Source organism: Urocampus carinirostris, chromosome 6 (genome assembly GCF_059441175.1).
Source record: "Urocampus carinirostris isolate Australia breed hairy pipefish chromosome 6, RoL_Ucar_1.0, whole genome shotgun sequence".
Taxonomy (NCBI): domain Eukaryota; kingdom Metazoa; phylum Chordata; class Actinopteri; order Syngnathiformes; family Syngnathidae; genus Urocampus; species Urocampus carinirostris.
In genome coordinates, this window is record NC_142354.1 from 9,592,501 (window position 1) to 9,607,663 (window position 15,163).

Below are 15,163 nucleotides of genomic sequence, written 5' to 3' on the forward strand. Positions count from 1 at the left end.
GTCTTGACGGTTGAAAAATTCTACTTTGGTTTTGCAATTTTTTTCTGGTTGCTAAGTTAGCCAAATTCACCTGTTCTGACCAACTCCGGCTGTTGGCTTTTCTCAGCCACCTTGGGTGTTTCCAGCTTGCTTGGTCTTTAAATTAACATCTACTTGAATGTCCTGTTGCTGGCTGAACTTTGGAAAATAAGGAATTAGACTTCTGAATTTTGTTAAATGGTATCCTTCTGGTTTCCATACTTGTCTTATTTGAATACACACTTTAGCTCTAGTCTAAACTACAACAACCTCTAGTGGCCAATTATTTCACACTATTCAAATGATGAGAATTACATTCAGCCTTCCCCTCCTTCCCTTTGTGAAAGACAGCAACGTTAAGTGGAGTTTGACACCAAATACGGAGGCGACTACATCAGGAACCAACTAACAAATAAAGAGGTCGGATTAAAACACCGGTTCGGTATCTTGCCAACAGGACAGAGGTATGGAGCCGGGCCGCTTTCAATCTGCTCTCTCTATATTCCGTGGAGACAGCAGCGCGGCTAAATGACCTCCTGCTGCGAGTCAAATTAAAGCCACCGTATATAGGAGATGTATAGGAAGTGTGTGTGCACGTGTGAGTGTGCACGCTCTTATGACAAGAGTGTCCGTGGTCACATTAATGCAATTTCTTTTTCGATCCCTCCGTTTCCTCTGCCCGGCCCTGGATAATGAGCTAGCGCCTACCCTCCCCTGACGCCCTCTCACCCTCCATTTCTCCCCACCGGGCCTACCTGCTACGCACAAAAGCGCTATTTTTGGCGGGCCTCTTCTCATTTATCTGCCCGATTTGCCGACGATAATAATCATTGTGGCTCAGGGTGCCGTATTCAAATGAACTGCCGTTCCTGCGGCCCCCGCTATCTCGTCAAGCCCCCATCACGTCGCTCTCCTCTCCTGCTAGCAATACAAAGTCCATTCAAGCATCGCCCAACTGATATGTTTCCTTGTTGAGCGTATTCAAATGAGGCGTTTGAAAACTAACCTTGTTTGCATTGTAACAGCAATGGACGCCCCCACCCCCCCGGGCGTGAATGTGAAATAGTTGTTGGCAACATGATAGCTTACACGAGGGGCTTCTGAATGGGCGCTAACTAAATTTGAAGAGGGGACGTTCGGCAGATTGCGCCACTCGCCAGGTGTTGCTTCTGATAAAAGCTCTCGCTCTTTTTGCTGCATGACTAGTTACAAGAATTCCAACAAATGGATAGCTCGCCGAATCAGAAATTGATTCTTTTTCAAGACAACTATGATTCCACCGCCCAGCTAATGCTTGATGCAATGAAAGAAAGTTTTGCTAGGTGTTTCCTAAACATTTCAGGGATTGTTTTTTTGAAATACTTTTTCAAAACAGAGTGAGGTCTGGACAATGAATCAAATGATTCGACTAATTCCTCATTCCTCGACAAGTCAGGTCATGTTTATTTGTTGGGCCCTTAATCACAAAGAGTCTCAAAGGGCTGCACAGACCATAGATTATTGCAAACCACAGACTATTATGACACCACCCCCTGATCTAAAACCTAAATGATGGCGAATGATACAGAGACATTGTTAACATAAAATGTTGGTTATTCATATGCTATAGAATAAAAGTTTGTTTTAAGCTTGGATTTAAACAGTTCCACTGAGGTTGCAGCTAGAATTTCAGGGGGAAGAGCATTCCACAGGACTGGGGCCCGAATGAAGAACATTCTGTGGATTTCTTCTTGGCTCTTGGGATCACTTGTATAAACCAGCATTTTCAGAGCGAAGGCTCCGGACCGGAACATAGGGGAAAATTAAACCTGGAAGATATGAGGGAGCAAGTCAATGCATGATTTTGAATACTACCAACAGAACCTTAAAATCACACCTTAAGCTAACAGGGAGCCAATGCAGGTTAGCTAAAATCGGGGTCATGTGATCAAACTTTCCTGTCTTCTTTAAAAACCTCGCTGCAGCATTTTGTACCAGCTGAAGTAAAGTCATGCGTAGGAATTGTATTTAAATCACTTACAGCGTGTGATTATCAAACAATTGTTAGTAATGTGTTAAAAGTTGTTTTTAAGCAAATTAGGCTCATTCAATTTGCTCGTTCCGATTGAAAAACAGAGTAAAAAACAATCGAAAGCTGTATCAAAACAGTGGTACATTTTCTTACGAATGTCTCAACATACGAAGGTTTTAGGTAACAAAGTACCTGAACGGGAAAATATTGCCTCTATTTACAAAGGTGTTTCAGAATACAATGTATAAAGTACACCACAGTACAGTACGCACTGCAAATTAGCTTCTCAGAGTTTCCCAAATGCAAACAAACTGGCTAACGCTTAAAATCTCCATGGCAACCCAGTGCGTGTGCGTGCTCTCAGCATGCTCTTCATGTCGCCGTCACAGTTCCGAATTCAGAGACGATGAGAAAGGTTTTTGGCATGATAGCGGGGAGAAGGCACGGCGTGAGCGGTTTTGGGGAAAAACCTGATTTTGATTTTTCAGACCTATATTCTGGTGTACTATTCAAAGTCTGTTCTTCTAGGGCATTAATCCTCTTGTCCTTCTCCATGTTTTCGTTTTTTAGAGCTTTGATTTCAGCCATTAAACTCTGATTGTATTTTGTTGTTTGGTGACTGTATCCATTTTTAAGGGGCTGTAGTGAATTCATAATCCCCAAAGGTGAGAACCACCAGGAAAAGTATGTGTAATTGTTAAAGATCAATGAAATCGAAATGTATTTATGATGTCCCTCATCACTTAAAAGATCCATGAAATCTTTTCCTCACCAAGTGGCAGTTACACACGCACCAAAAAGTAGTTTGATGAAGAAAAGAGTAAGTTTGAGATGGGTAGAAAAATGTAAAAGTGCCACTCTGTCACTCTTTGACTTTTTCGCCATCTCGACATCAAAGATCGCCTGTCACCGCGTTTGACATTGAAATTCCTCCAGAAAAAAGACGTTTTTTTTTAAATGTTCGGCATCAGATAAAAGTTTAGATGTCAGGATAAAAAAAAATTGCAGTGACAGGTGTGCGTGCACGCGTGTGCACGGGCCGGCGCTAAGCAAGCTGCTCTGGATGATCCGGCCTGCTCGTCGCTAATGGTTGACTTGTTTTCTGGTCCAACTGAGCTCTTAATTACATGATTGAGCTCGCTCTGGGCTAATTAAAATGGTAAAATCAAGGGCGGGGAGAGGGAAAGAGAGGGGAGGCTATCAGTGCGGATAAAGTGACAGCAACACGCGGACATTTCCATCTGGAGGGTCCTGCTCCGCCCCCCAGTTTCCCCCCAGATGTTCAGACGGTTCGTGATTTACTCCACACTGTTTGTCTTAAAGTTTTATTTACCATTTTACGTTACTGCAATTTATTTAACTCCTTTAACGATCAAATTTTAGCTTAATTCTTCCATATACAACAGTTATGTCCAAAGTCCGGCCAGGGGGCCAGTTGCGGTCCGTCATCAAATGTTTATTGATCAGCAGCTTCTGTCATACAATTATTAACATGTGGCCCGTCAGTAATGTTGACTGTAGTATAATATAAATTTGTTGCCAAAAAAAAAACCATTTCACCAGATAAAGGCAGTAGCTATTTGGCCAACTAACCCTTTTGCTTTCTGTGAGGATATTAGCCCACCCCATTTCCGACATTGGTGCTATAAACAAAGTTGACTGTGAGGCCTGTCGCTTCCAGGACAAGTGGAAATTGAAGTATTATTTTTCCCCCCTGGAAATCTGAAAGAACTGCGTATGCCTAATTTGCCAAGAGACTTGGCAAATTAGGCATACGCGGAATTGTTTTCAAATAATACAATATTAAGAGGCACTAAAAGCTAACTTGAAACGAACGCTGTGAAAAGGTGAAGCAACTGGAAGCTTTTTTAACGGCACAGCAGCGCTTTTTACAAGACCCTTTGAGTCAAACAAAATGCTACAATGTCGCTACGCTGAATGCCGAGCACTACAAACCTCTCTAGAATTTATTAAATACTGTTCTGGGAATTCCAGGCTGAATAGTCGACTCTCACAGAGTTTCAGCTTATCAAATCTGGCCCGCTTTCTGAAAAGTTTGAAAAGCCCTGATATACAGTAATGCCTTGTTTTTTTGCGGGGGTTACATTTTAAAAAGTCCCACAATAGTCGAACCCCTCGAAGGAGAACGAGTTATTCATTTATTAGATCAATAGGGCAGCACGGCGGCGCAGTGGTTAGCGCGTGTGCGGCACAGTTCTGAGGTCGTGGGAACCTCCTGTGTGGGTTCAAATCCAGCTACCGGACTTCCTGTGCGGAGTTTGTATGTTCTCCCCGTGCTTGCGTGGGTTTCCTCCGGGCACTCCGGTTTCCTCCGGGCATTCCGGTTTCCTCCCACATTCCAAAGACATGTTTTCAGGTTGATTGGCCGGTCCAAATTGTCCCTAGGTGTGACTGAGCGAGTGAGTTGTCTGTCCCTGTGTGCCCTGTGATTGGCTGGCAACCAGTTCAGGGTGTCCCCTGCCCACTGCCCGATGAATGCTGGGATGGGCTCCAGTACCCCTGCGACCCTGCTGAGGATAAGCGGTGCAGCTAATGAGATGAGATGAGATATAACAATAGCAACAATAACACAAAGTTAACCATAGCTCTAGACGCACTATTCCCAATCTCTTGAATCACTCATACCCCATTTTATTCATCTCTGTATTCCGCCAGAAGGGTTGGACATTGTTTGATCTCGTCTTGTAAATTGTTCCAAAGTTTGACTCCACACACCGACACACATATACTTTTTCTCTTGGTTCTCACCTTTGGAATTATGAATTTACTACAGCCCCTTAAAAATGAATATAGTCACCAAACAACAAAATACAATCATGAGTTTAATGGCTGAAATCAAAGATCTAAAAAAAGAAAACATGGAGAAGGACAAGAGGATTAATGCGCTAGAAGAACATGTAGCAGAACTTGAATAGTACACCAGAATATAGGTCTGAAAAATCAAAATCAGGTTTTTCCCCCAAACCGCCCAGACCGAGTCAGCCTTATAATTACAGTGTATCAAATACTTTATTATTGCACCGAATCAGTTTACCGGCATTCCCGTGCAATTTGGATGAAATTGCTACGTCTAGTTCTGAACTTTTCAGTACGACAGCCTAAGGAGAGAAAACAGTTTCCAAGACACTAGAGAGAAGGGACAATGTTTTTGTTGTTCAAAAAAAAAGATCTCCGATGAGTATACTTTTGGGTCAATTAACAATAAAGATCAGTTGATATCTCCTCATCCTTTCTTCTGCGATTCCTGGCCCGCAGTAATGAGATCAATATTTATGAGTGCTGAAAGTCCCTTGCCTCTCCTGCTTGTGTCAAATGCTCAGCACGATCAAAGCGAAACAAAAAAAAAAGCAAAAAAACACATTGAACGCATCGAGGCTCTTGCTGGCATTGTTTTGCTGCCGTCCCTCAGCTCCAAAACGGAGCAACACTCCCCCATAGACGGCCTCCCCCCCACTACTACTGAAAAAAAAATCTGCTCGGGTTTAGGACGGACGCACTGTCGCTTTAAGATAAAATATTCTCCCACATCATAATTATCTCCTTAAGGTAGAAATATTAGCATATCTGGCAATCTTATTATCTGGGAAATTGTCTCATTAAGTCAGCGGGCTCCCCTTGCGCCCACCTTGTTCTCCGTTGTCCACACTTTCTTGGAAGGGGAGAGTGCTGTGGGGGAGTTTTGGACTGACTGACAGGAACGACGCTAGCGCTAGAGCCGGCGCTCGTCTTTGGGGACCACGACGGGTCTGATTTGACCGGGTCCTTCGTGTTCTAGTCAGGAAAAAGGGGGATTGGAGTGGGTAGGGGGTTCTTATGAGGGGGTCGTTTTTCCCCTAGGTATGACCTGATGCTTAGCACTGGTCGCTTTAAACGTATATCAATATTTATTCCTTTACGTGGTCGCTAACCTGTTACACCACTTTAGAGACCCCTGACTTAGGTAATGATGTTATTAGTGTGAAGACATGGCAAAATAGGAATAATTGTTGTTTTGTTGCCACTCTTGTCCCCAGTATAACCTTCATTTATGTACCTGCCTCATACAAAAAACATCATTTTGCATTTTTTTATACTTGCTATTTTTTTTAACATGCATTTATTGAGATATTACTTGAATTTTACGCAAAAAAAAAGAGTTTTTTAATGCATACAGTTACATTTATCACTTAAAAAAATCTTTATATATTAATTTTAATAAAAAAATGTAATCAAATGGTCTTACGAATATCAAATGAAATATAACATATACAAGTCTGCAAGTATATTTATTTAGAAGAATCAGATTTATTGCTGAGCAATCGGATTCCAGACACTATAAAAATCAATCGATATTTTTTTTCTTTTTAGTCTAGCCTCTATACTAAATTTCTTAACCTAATGCTGTAGAGCTATCTTTAACTGCTATTTCACATCGAAAAAGGCGTCATCTTGTAAAGCAGAAAAAAATAACAAAATAGCACACAAAAAGTAGGGTTGTTTTCAAATGAAATTAATTTGACTGTCACTTTGCATTTACCAAAAGTGTTAGAGAAGAATATTTATAGTGTATATCCATCCATCCATTATCTGCAGCGCTTATCCTCAGTAAGGTCGCGGGGTTGCTGGAGCCCATCTCAGCCATCTTCAGGCAGTGGGCAGGGAACACCCTGAACTGGTTGCCAGCCAGTCACCGGGCACACAGAGACAGACACCTCACTCGCTCATTCACACCTAGAGACAATTTAGACCGGGCAATTAACCTCAAATGCATGTTTTTGGAATGTGGGAGGAAACACGCGCACGCACGGGGAGATCATGCAAACTCCACACAGGAAGGTTCGATCTCAATGTCTCAGAACTGTGCCGCACACGCGCTAACCACTGTGCCGCCGTGCTGCCATTTGTAGTACATAGTACCATTTAATTATCTCAAACACTCATAAATTTCGATACCGTATTTTCACGACCATAGGGCGCTCCGTGTTATCGGGCGCAGTTTCCATAGGGGGTTTGCATTTAACAGAAACACGGGGCGCACCGCTCGATAGGGCCTCTGGGTGCCCTCTGCTGCAGCCGGGCACAGACTGGCATACAAGTGTGCGTATTTAAAATTGCAGCGGGAAAAAAAATGAGTTCGGTTGGGGTTTATAAAAGTATCGATAACAAATACACAGATGAAAACTTGTCCAAGTTCGTTTTCCAGCTTCCTCCTCTCGCGAAGCATGGATTCATTCATCTTCAACTCTCTTGCGGCTGCTTGGTTTCCATGTTCTGCCGCGTTGTGTAGACATCAACACACCTTTGCGGATGAAAACACGGAAAGCATTCAATGGAGCATTCCATTTGATTAATAATTGAGGGGGCCACTCTGTTCATCCTCCGGTAGCACAATAAATTTCAAATTGCAAGATGCGCTACGGCGAAGGCATCCATGAGTACTTGAATGAATGAATGAAAATTTTATTTCAAACATTACAAAATAAAAACGGGACAAAAACAATGACTCAACAACAAAAAAATGTTACATAATATGTTCGAAAAGGGATAGTATGAAGCAGACGCTTATTTTCCCTACCCCTTCATCTTGCCAATTAATTTCTTTTTACAGATAGCTCCTCTTTTGTATCTAAATATAACACAATCTCACGGATATACATATTACATAGGTCAGATATCAATCATTATAATAATAATAGTCACATATTTTATACACTAATCATCGTAGTACCATCCCTCAACGTCATAATGCCACTAGTCACCAAACATTACTGCGACACTAATGATGATAACAATAGCAATAATAACAGTTATGATATAATAATAGTAACAATAACAACAAGGTTAACTATAGTTGTAAACGCAGTATTTCCAATCTCGAGAATCACTCATACCCCATTTTCTTCATCTCTGTATTCTGCCAGTAATGTCTTTTCGTATTTAAATTTGAACACGTGAATAGTTGGACATCGTTTGATCTCGTCTTGTAAATTGTGCCAAAGTTTGACTCCACACACAGAGACACACATACTTTTCCTGGTGGTTCTCACCTTTGGGATTTTGAATTTACTACAGGCACCTTAAGTTACAATTTCCCTCTTTCCGAGTGAATAATTTTTGGATATTTTCTGGCACCATGTTTTTGTTGACCTTAAATAGCAGTTGTGCAGTGACAATATCTGTGTTTTTTTTTTATGGCAACATCCATTGCAGCCAGGTCATCCTGGAAAGGGGATGACCTCATGTGTGGCCCCTTCTCAAGGTTTCTTCATTTTCCTCATGTTGAGGTTTTTGAGTTTTTCCTTGCCCTCATGTAGGTTTTAGATCAGGGAATAGTGTCATAATAGTCTGTGGTTTGCAATAGTCTTTTGTCTGTGCAGCCCTTTGAGACTATCTCTTCTCAAGGTTTCTTCATTTTTCTCATGTTGAGGTTTTTGGAGTTTTTCCTTGCCCTCATGTAGGTTTTAGATCAGGGGATGGTGTCATATCAGTCTGTGGTTTGCAATAATCTGTGGTCTTTGAGACTCTTTGTGTTTAAGGGCGTCACAAATAAACATGACTTGACTTGACTAGATATTGTCATGAAATATACTGTAGGTCCTTTATAAGCCTCAATTCAAACAGTTCACCTGAGGTTGCAGATTGAATCTCAGGAGGCAGAGCATTCCACAGCACCGTAGCTCAAATGGAGAACGCTGTCGAACCTGCAGATCTTTTCTTGGCTCTTGGAATCACTAGCACACTGGTAGAGAGGATATGAAACAAATTTGTGTTACTTCTTTTATTGAAAATCCAAATTTATTTTAAAAAGGGACATAGATCTTAGAAACATTATAACAAGTAGTGCACATTCGGTGCTTCATTTACAGTTTGAAGAGATAGAGAGTAGACACGACCAAGTGATGTTACTACTTCCATAGAAAAATCAAAGATATTCTTACAGCGAACATAAATGCTTAGAATTATTCTACTAATTAGTGACATGCTGAACCATGCAACGGATTATGTCTGAGCTCTTCGGGGCCTCGCTTACAGTATGAAGAGGTAGAGAGAAGTTAAGACCAAGTTATGTTAATATCTTCTCAGAAAATAAATGGAGATGTAGATAGGTGACACAAAAAAATTGTGCTACTACTACTTTGGAAAATATTAAATATTATAATGATAAACATAACTTTCCTAAAATCTTTCTAACAATTAGTGTTATATAAAATATATAATCAAAAGAGTAAACACAACAAAAATGTGAACAACGCAGTATTGAAAATACTCTACTGCCTTGAAATGGTTCAGTCTATTTGCTTCCTCGCACTGCATTGTAGTATTTCTGCAGTAGTATTTTTGTAGTTTTGCTTTCTAAAGTACAATTTTTGTCATATATCAAGTATTACCGAGATTGTATTTTTGTAGTATTTCTGCAGTTGTACTCTTGTAGGATTTTCTCAGTAGAATCTTTTTAGTATATATGTACTATTTTTAAAGTATTGCTTGAGTTGTAATGTTGAAGTATCTCTGCAGTATTTCTGTAGTATTACTTGAGTTTTATTTATGTGGTATTTTTGTAGAATTTCTATAGTATTACTGTACATTTAAATCTAAGCTTAAAACACACGTCTATTTTATAGCTATGAATAACCTATATTTTATGTTGACAATATCTGTGTATTATTTGCCCTCGTGTAGGTTTCAGATCAGGGGATGGTGTCATAATAGTCTATGGTTTGCAATAATCTGTGGTCTGTGCTGCCTTTTGAGACTCTTTGTGATTAAGGGCCAAACAAATAAACATGATCTGACTTGACTTGAAGTTTTTGAGTTTTTCCTTGCCCACATGTAGGTTTTAGATCAGGGGATGGTGTCATAATAGTCCATAGTTTACAATAGTCTTTGATCTGTGCAGCCTCTGAGACTCTTTGGCCAAACAAATAAACATGACTTGACATGACTAGTGTTGGCTGATTGAATGCTATAAGGTATTTCTTTTCTATCGAGCTGATAACAATCGGCCCTATAATTGTTGTGGGTCCCCTTTACTTTGTGTGTGTGTTTTTTCTAGAACTTTGATAATATTCGGGAATACTTAAGGCATGCACGGTCACGTGAGTCCGAAGCCTCGACCGGTTCTGGCTCTTAAATGGCAAAGCATACATTTGCTTAGTAATCGGAAAAGGGCCGGCTTTCCCGATCCACATCTCCCGTGCTATTAGATATTAATGAGATGCCGGAGAATAGCCTCCTCTTCTAATCTGCAAAATTTAATCCGCGGAATGAAAGCCGACACCGGAGGAGGCTAATCAAATCATCTTTTTAATCCGGAGGAAACGTCCCCGGCAAAGCCCGCAGATTTGGCCGGGACGGGAACGGGACGCTTGAAGAAAAGAAACGTTGCGTCCTCCACGCTCTGTGATTAAAGATGATTTTTTTTTTTTTTACTTTTCTCACCGCTTCCTACGTGGCATTGACTTGTTAATTAGAACGCCGGCCGGGCCAAATGAATTTCGACCTTCTTTGTGTCACGCCGACGCCAAGCTGAGGGCGTTTAATTCTCTTCTCATCAACCTGATGGAAAAATCACCTCGCTGCTTTCAGCTCCGGCCCTCATTAAAAGCTGCTCCGCCGAGGTGCCGGCCGGGCACAATGGACAATTACATATCCTTTCTTTTTTTTCCTTTTTCTTTTCTCTCCATATTTTTCCTTATGACGGCAAAATTATGTGCGGGCGTCAACCGGACGCTTCAGCGGCCAGTGGAATTCAATAAAGGCTCCAACCGATGGTTATTTTTAAGTTTGATTAATAGGTCCATTTTTGGGGTCGATTCGTCGGTGAAATTGGAAATCTTTTTTAATGTAACTGTAGAGGAATACCATAAGATTTTTCTTTGGTTTCCGTTACTTGTGCTCCGTTGCTCGCCAAGCCTGGTAATAATCAGTGTCTGAAATAATGTCTGCCCGGACGCCCGGGGCGTGCATCTTTTACGTCGGGCGTACAATTTACAAAACGTCTCTGCTTTTTTAAAAGATTTTTTGACCAATAAAACGTTTTGTTCCGATTTCGAAATCTTCATTCGTTTTTAAAATTTCGGAATTTCGGTTTGTTTGGCAATTTGCATACTCGGCAGCCAATCAGTAGCCTTCATCTGTCACAAGCCAGAAACGGAGACAGAACCCAATAGCGTTCGTTTTTACTCAGTTTTATTGAGAAAGAGAGCAGTGCTTGCTTCCACGATCCGATGATCGTCGGACACGGGTAGCTGATGGCAGGAACGCGGAAGTGGCACTTCCGTGTCAAGCGAGGATAGTCGTAGGCAGCGGGAAAACTGGTCGATAGCCGGGCCGAGGGAGCAAGGGCGGTAACGAGTCCAGAAAAGAGGTCGGCAACAGGTATCAGGCAGGAAACAGGGCAAAACAGGTCAATGGCCGGGACGGAAGAACAGGGCAGAAACGGGTCCAGAAACAGGTCGGCAACAGGTATCAGGCAGGAGAAAACAGGGCAGGAGAATGTCGGAAGGTACAGAGCTTGTTTAGTTGAAAGCATAGGTTCGCAGACCGGTCTGACACTGGTAACAGAGAGCCGGGGGGGTTAAAAAGTGGCAGGGAGCCAATCAGCGACCAGGGCTGTTGGCGCCAACGGGGCAGCCGCAGGTGCCCTGAATCAGTAATCATGACAGCATCGAATAACTTCCGGACCTTCCCAAGCCTTATAAGGTCATGCATTTGCATATCATTTTCCAAAGTAGACGCACAGAGAACACAAGAAAAATGGATAAGTGGTTAGGAATTGTTCAGATCTGTCAATTTAATAGCGCTCTTACGCTTGGTATTGCGGTGAGACGTTTTCCATTGTGTGACGTCATTACGAACGCACCATTTTTCGTTTTGCTAATTGTTGATCACCATGTTGTATAGAATGGAGCTGTGTTCTTGTTTTGCTTGCTGTTGAGGAAAAAATATCACCACGATGTCCTGCTTATCTTCCCATGCATGAGGAAACTGCACACTCTGACATATCCTTACCAGGAATCAAGCCAAAACCTCAGCGCCAGAAGATTCAAAAGAAGCTAACCAAATTTATGACTCTACAAAATGTAAACGTACATTAAAAGCCTCGCGTGGCTTGTAGCAGACGACGCAATGCAAACATTGCATGACTGAAGATGAGTAAATAATGGCACATACTGATGGCGGATGGAAAACAGCGATATCATATACATCCAATGAATGTTAAAAGTAGATTTATAAAAAACTTAATTTTAAAGTCTAGTTCTATTATGTATTCTGATTATCAATCCTTAATACTTTGCAACAATGTTTTTTTTTTTGCGATGAGTCGTCTTATTGTGTTTCAAGTTGTGAAAAATGAGTTGTCTGCCCTGCTGTCCCGTAACTTTTTGTCATGAGTTTCAGACACTGTCATAAAATATGAATTGCAGCGAAAACAAAGGTTACACTCGCCAATTTTCGGAACCTTACCTGAGAGATGAACGAGGGATCACCGCATTACAATAGTTAGGTGAATTAAAGAAAAAAAAAAGAAACTTGCCGGGCGGGCGTGTATTAATAGTCAAGGTGCGAGACACGAGGGCGGATGTGCGATCTGCTTAACAGGCAATTTACAAAGGTCAGGTGAGCGGGATCAAACGGCTGGGAGGATCGCACCTTACACTTCTAAATGAGAAACAATCATCACCGCAAAGGTCAGACAGACACTGGCACCCATTACAATAATAGAGAGGACCCCGACACCTATCTGCCGGCCCCCTTTCGCCACAGGGGGCACCGAGGGGGCCCCCCTCTTACTTTCACAGGTTCTTCACCTTTTTTTGGCAATTCTAATGACTTTCCGCGCTTCTCGTTTGGGCTCATTCGTGATGGAATAACTATAAGGCACAGAAGGGATAATCCTATCTTCCTTTTTTCTCTTATTTTTCTCTTTTAAGTCTTTTTGACAAAAAAAAACAAAAAAAAGAGCCAAACTACCACCTGCAGTTTTGAATATGTCCGCAACTCTCTCCTTCTAGCCCCTTCTCTTTTTTCTCTCTCTCTTTTTCTATCCTTTTCTTTCTTTTCATTCCTTTCCTTCTCTTTCTTATCTTCCTTTCTCTCATTCTTACCCCCTCTCCTTTCTCTTTATTTCTTAGTCTCTCTTTTCGACAGCTAAGATAATGCCACATGTTTAAAACGAATTATTTAGCCCGATGTATTGAAAAATCTTACATTATCTAATACATATTTTCTATTAGGGAGGAGATTTTTTAATTTATTTTGTACACTGAATGTTTACAACACTTGAATTGCAATTTACAAATACATTCTGATTTGATTTTGGAGATATATTATTTCGTTTTGTTTTATATTTACAATTAGCAAACATATCTAGCATTGCTTTGCTCATTTTATGTTTTTTTTTTTCTTAAAATAAGCACTATTATCTACAATTTTCTCGACGCGTCTTTTACAACAAGGCCAGTCTGAAAGATAGATAGATAGATAGATAGATAGATAGATAGATAGATAGATAGATAGATAGATAGATAGATAGATAGATAGATAGATAGATAGATAGATAGATAGATAGATAGATAGATAGATAGATAGATAGATAGATAGATAGATAGATAGATAGATAGATAGATAGATAGATAGATAGATAGATCGATACTTTATTCATCCCCGAAAGCACTACGTTGTAAACATTTTCTTATTTATCTTGACATTTTTTTATCCTAATATTCTCTTTTAAGCCTGTTTTAATGCGTTTATACTGGAGTACCATTTCTATTTCACAATGTTATCACTGACAATAAAGATATTTCTATTTTTTAAGATAATTTTGCCTACTAAAAGAATGATTTTTAGGTCAAATACAAAATAGTATAACATAAATTATTTTGAAATAAAAAAATGTACACATTACGAAGATTATTGTCTGCCAATGGAGACTTATTTTCAGTATAAATATAGCCATGTATGTATTTTCTATTAAATATGTATAAAATATATTATAAAATATATTTATTTATTAAATGTTTTGCAACAATCTCTGATCCGTGCAGCCCTTTGAGGCCCTTTGTGATTAAGGGCTATAGAAATAAACATGACTTGATTTAAGTAAACTATTTACATTGCATAATGACATCAAATATATTCAGATTATGTTTTTCCATTTTTTCATCAAAGTCCATTTTTATTACTCTCATAATATGCATTATATTTATTGTGTAAATATACAAAATGTCTAAAAAACAAACGAACATGCACCGTGCAAAAAATAAAAACACATTACAGATGCATCAGCTGTCCCAACCTCCTTCAAGGTGTCAACAGGGGGCAGTATTGAGTCGCATTGAGGTGACCCCCAAGTGTGCTTTTTCCCTCCAGGGCCTCAGTCCAGAAAACGCTCCTCTGAGGATTAATTACTCTTTCTCAATTAATAGCCTAACAAGAGCTCGTCATCCCATCTGAAAACACACACACGGCATTGAGAGTGACGGACGACTTTTAAAAGCCGCTCGGGGATGATCCGCAGCATCACAGTAAAACAAAAAGGGAAAGTGGAGAGCGATTATAAAATTAAGAACACGCCACTTGCGTGCTGTGAGCGACGGGTCTGCAAACGGGGTTGCCGTGGTAACCAGCTCAATTCACGTTTAAATTAGTGCTGCTGATGTGTCACGAGATGCTCCTGAAGGTCATTAATTGGTCAGACGTCGGAGCTCCGTGAACATCATTTGCATCTCCTGCTCAAAACAAAACCAGATCGGAGCTGGAGAATTTAAATATGTTCCAGTCCACGAAATGTTCTCATTATCTGATGAGTTTTAATGTCGGCAGTTGTGCTGTGCCTTGCCAAAGAATTCAACCTCCTCGAACTTGTCCATCTTTCGCCACGTTTCAGGCTATACATGTAGATATAGGTTGTTATTGTTTTTGTTTTCTTTCAAAATCAACAAATGAGACACAAATATCAAATTAAAATGTATTTGTAAAGCTATTTGCAGATATAGAAATGCAAAGCGCTGTATAAAACATTCATTATATACCTAAAAATATATATATATATCTCCCTTTTCCCCCACTCAATCTCTCTGAAAAGTGGATGCCATAACTGTAGACACAAAATTTGATTTTAGACAAAAA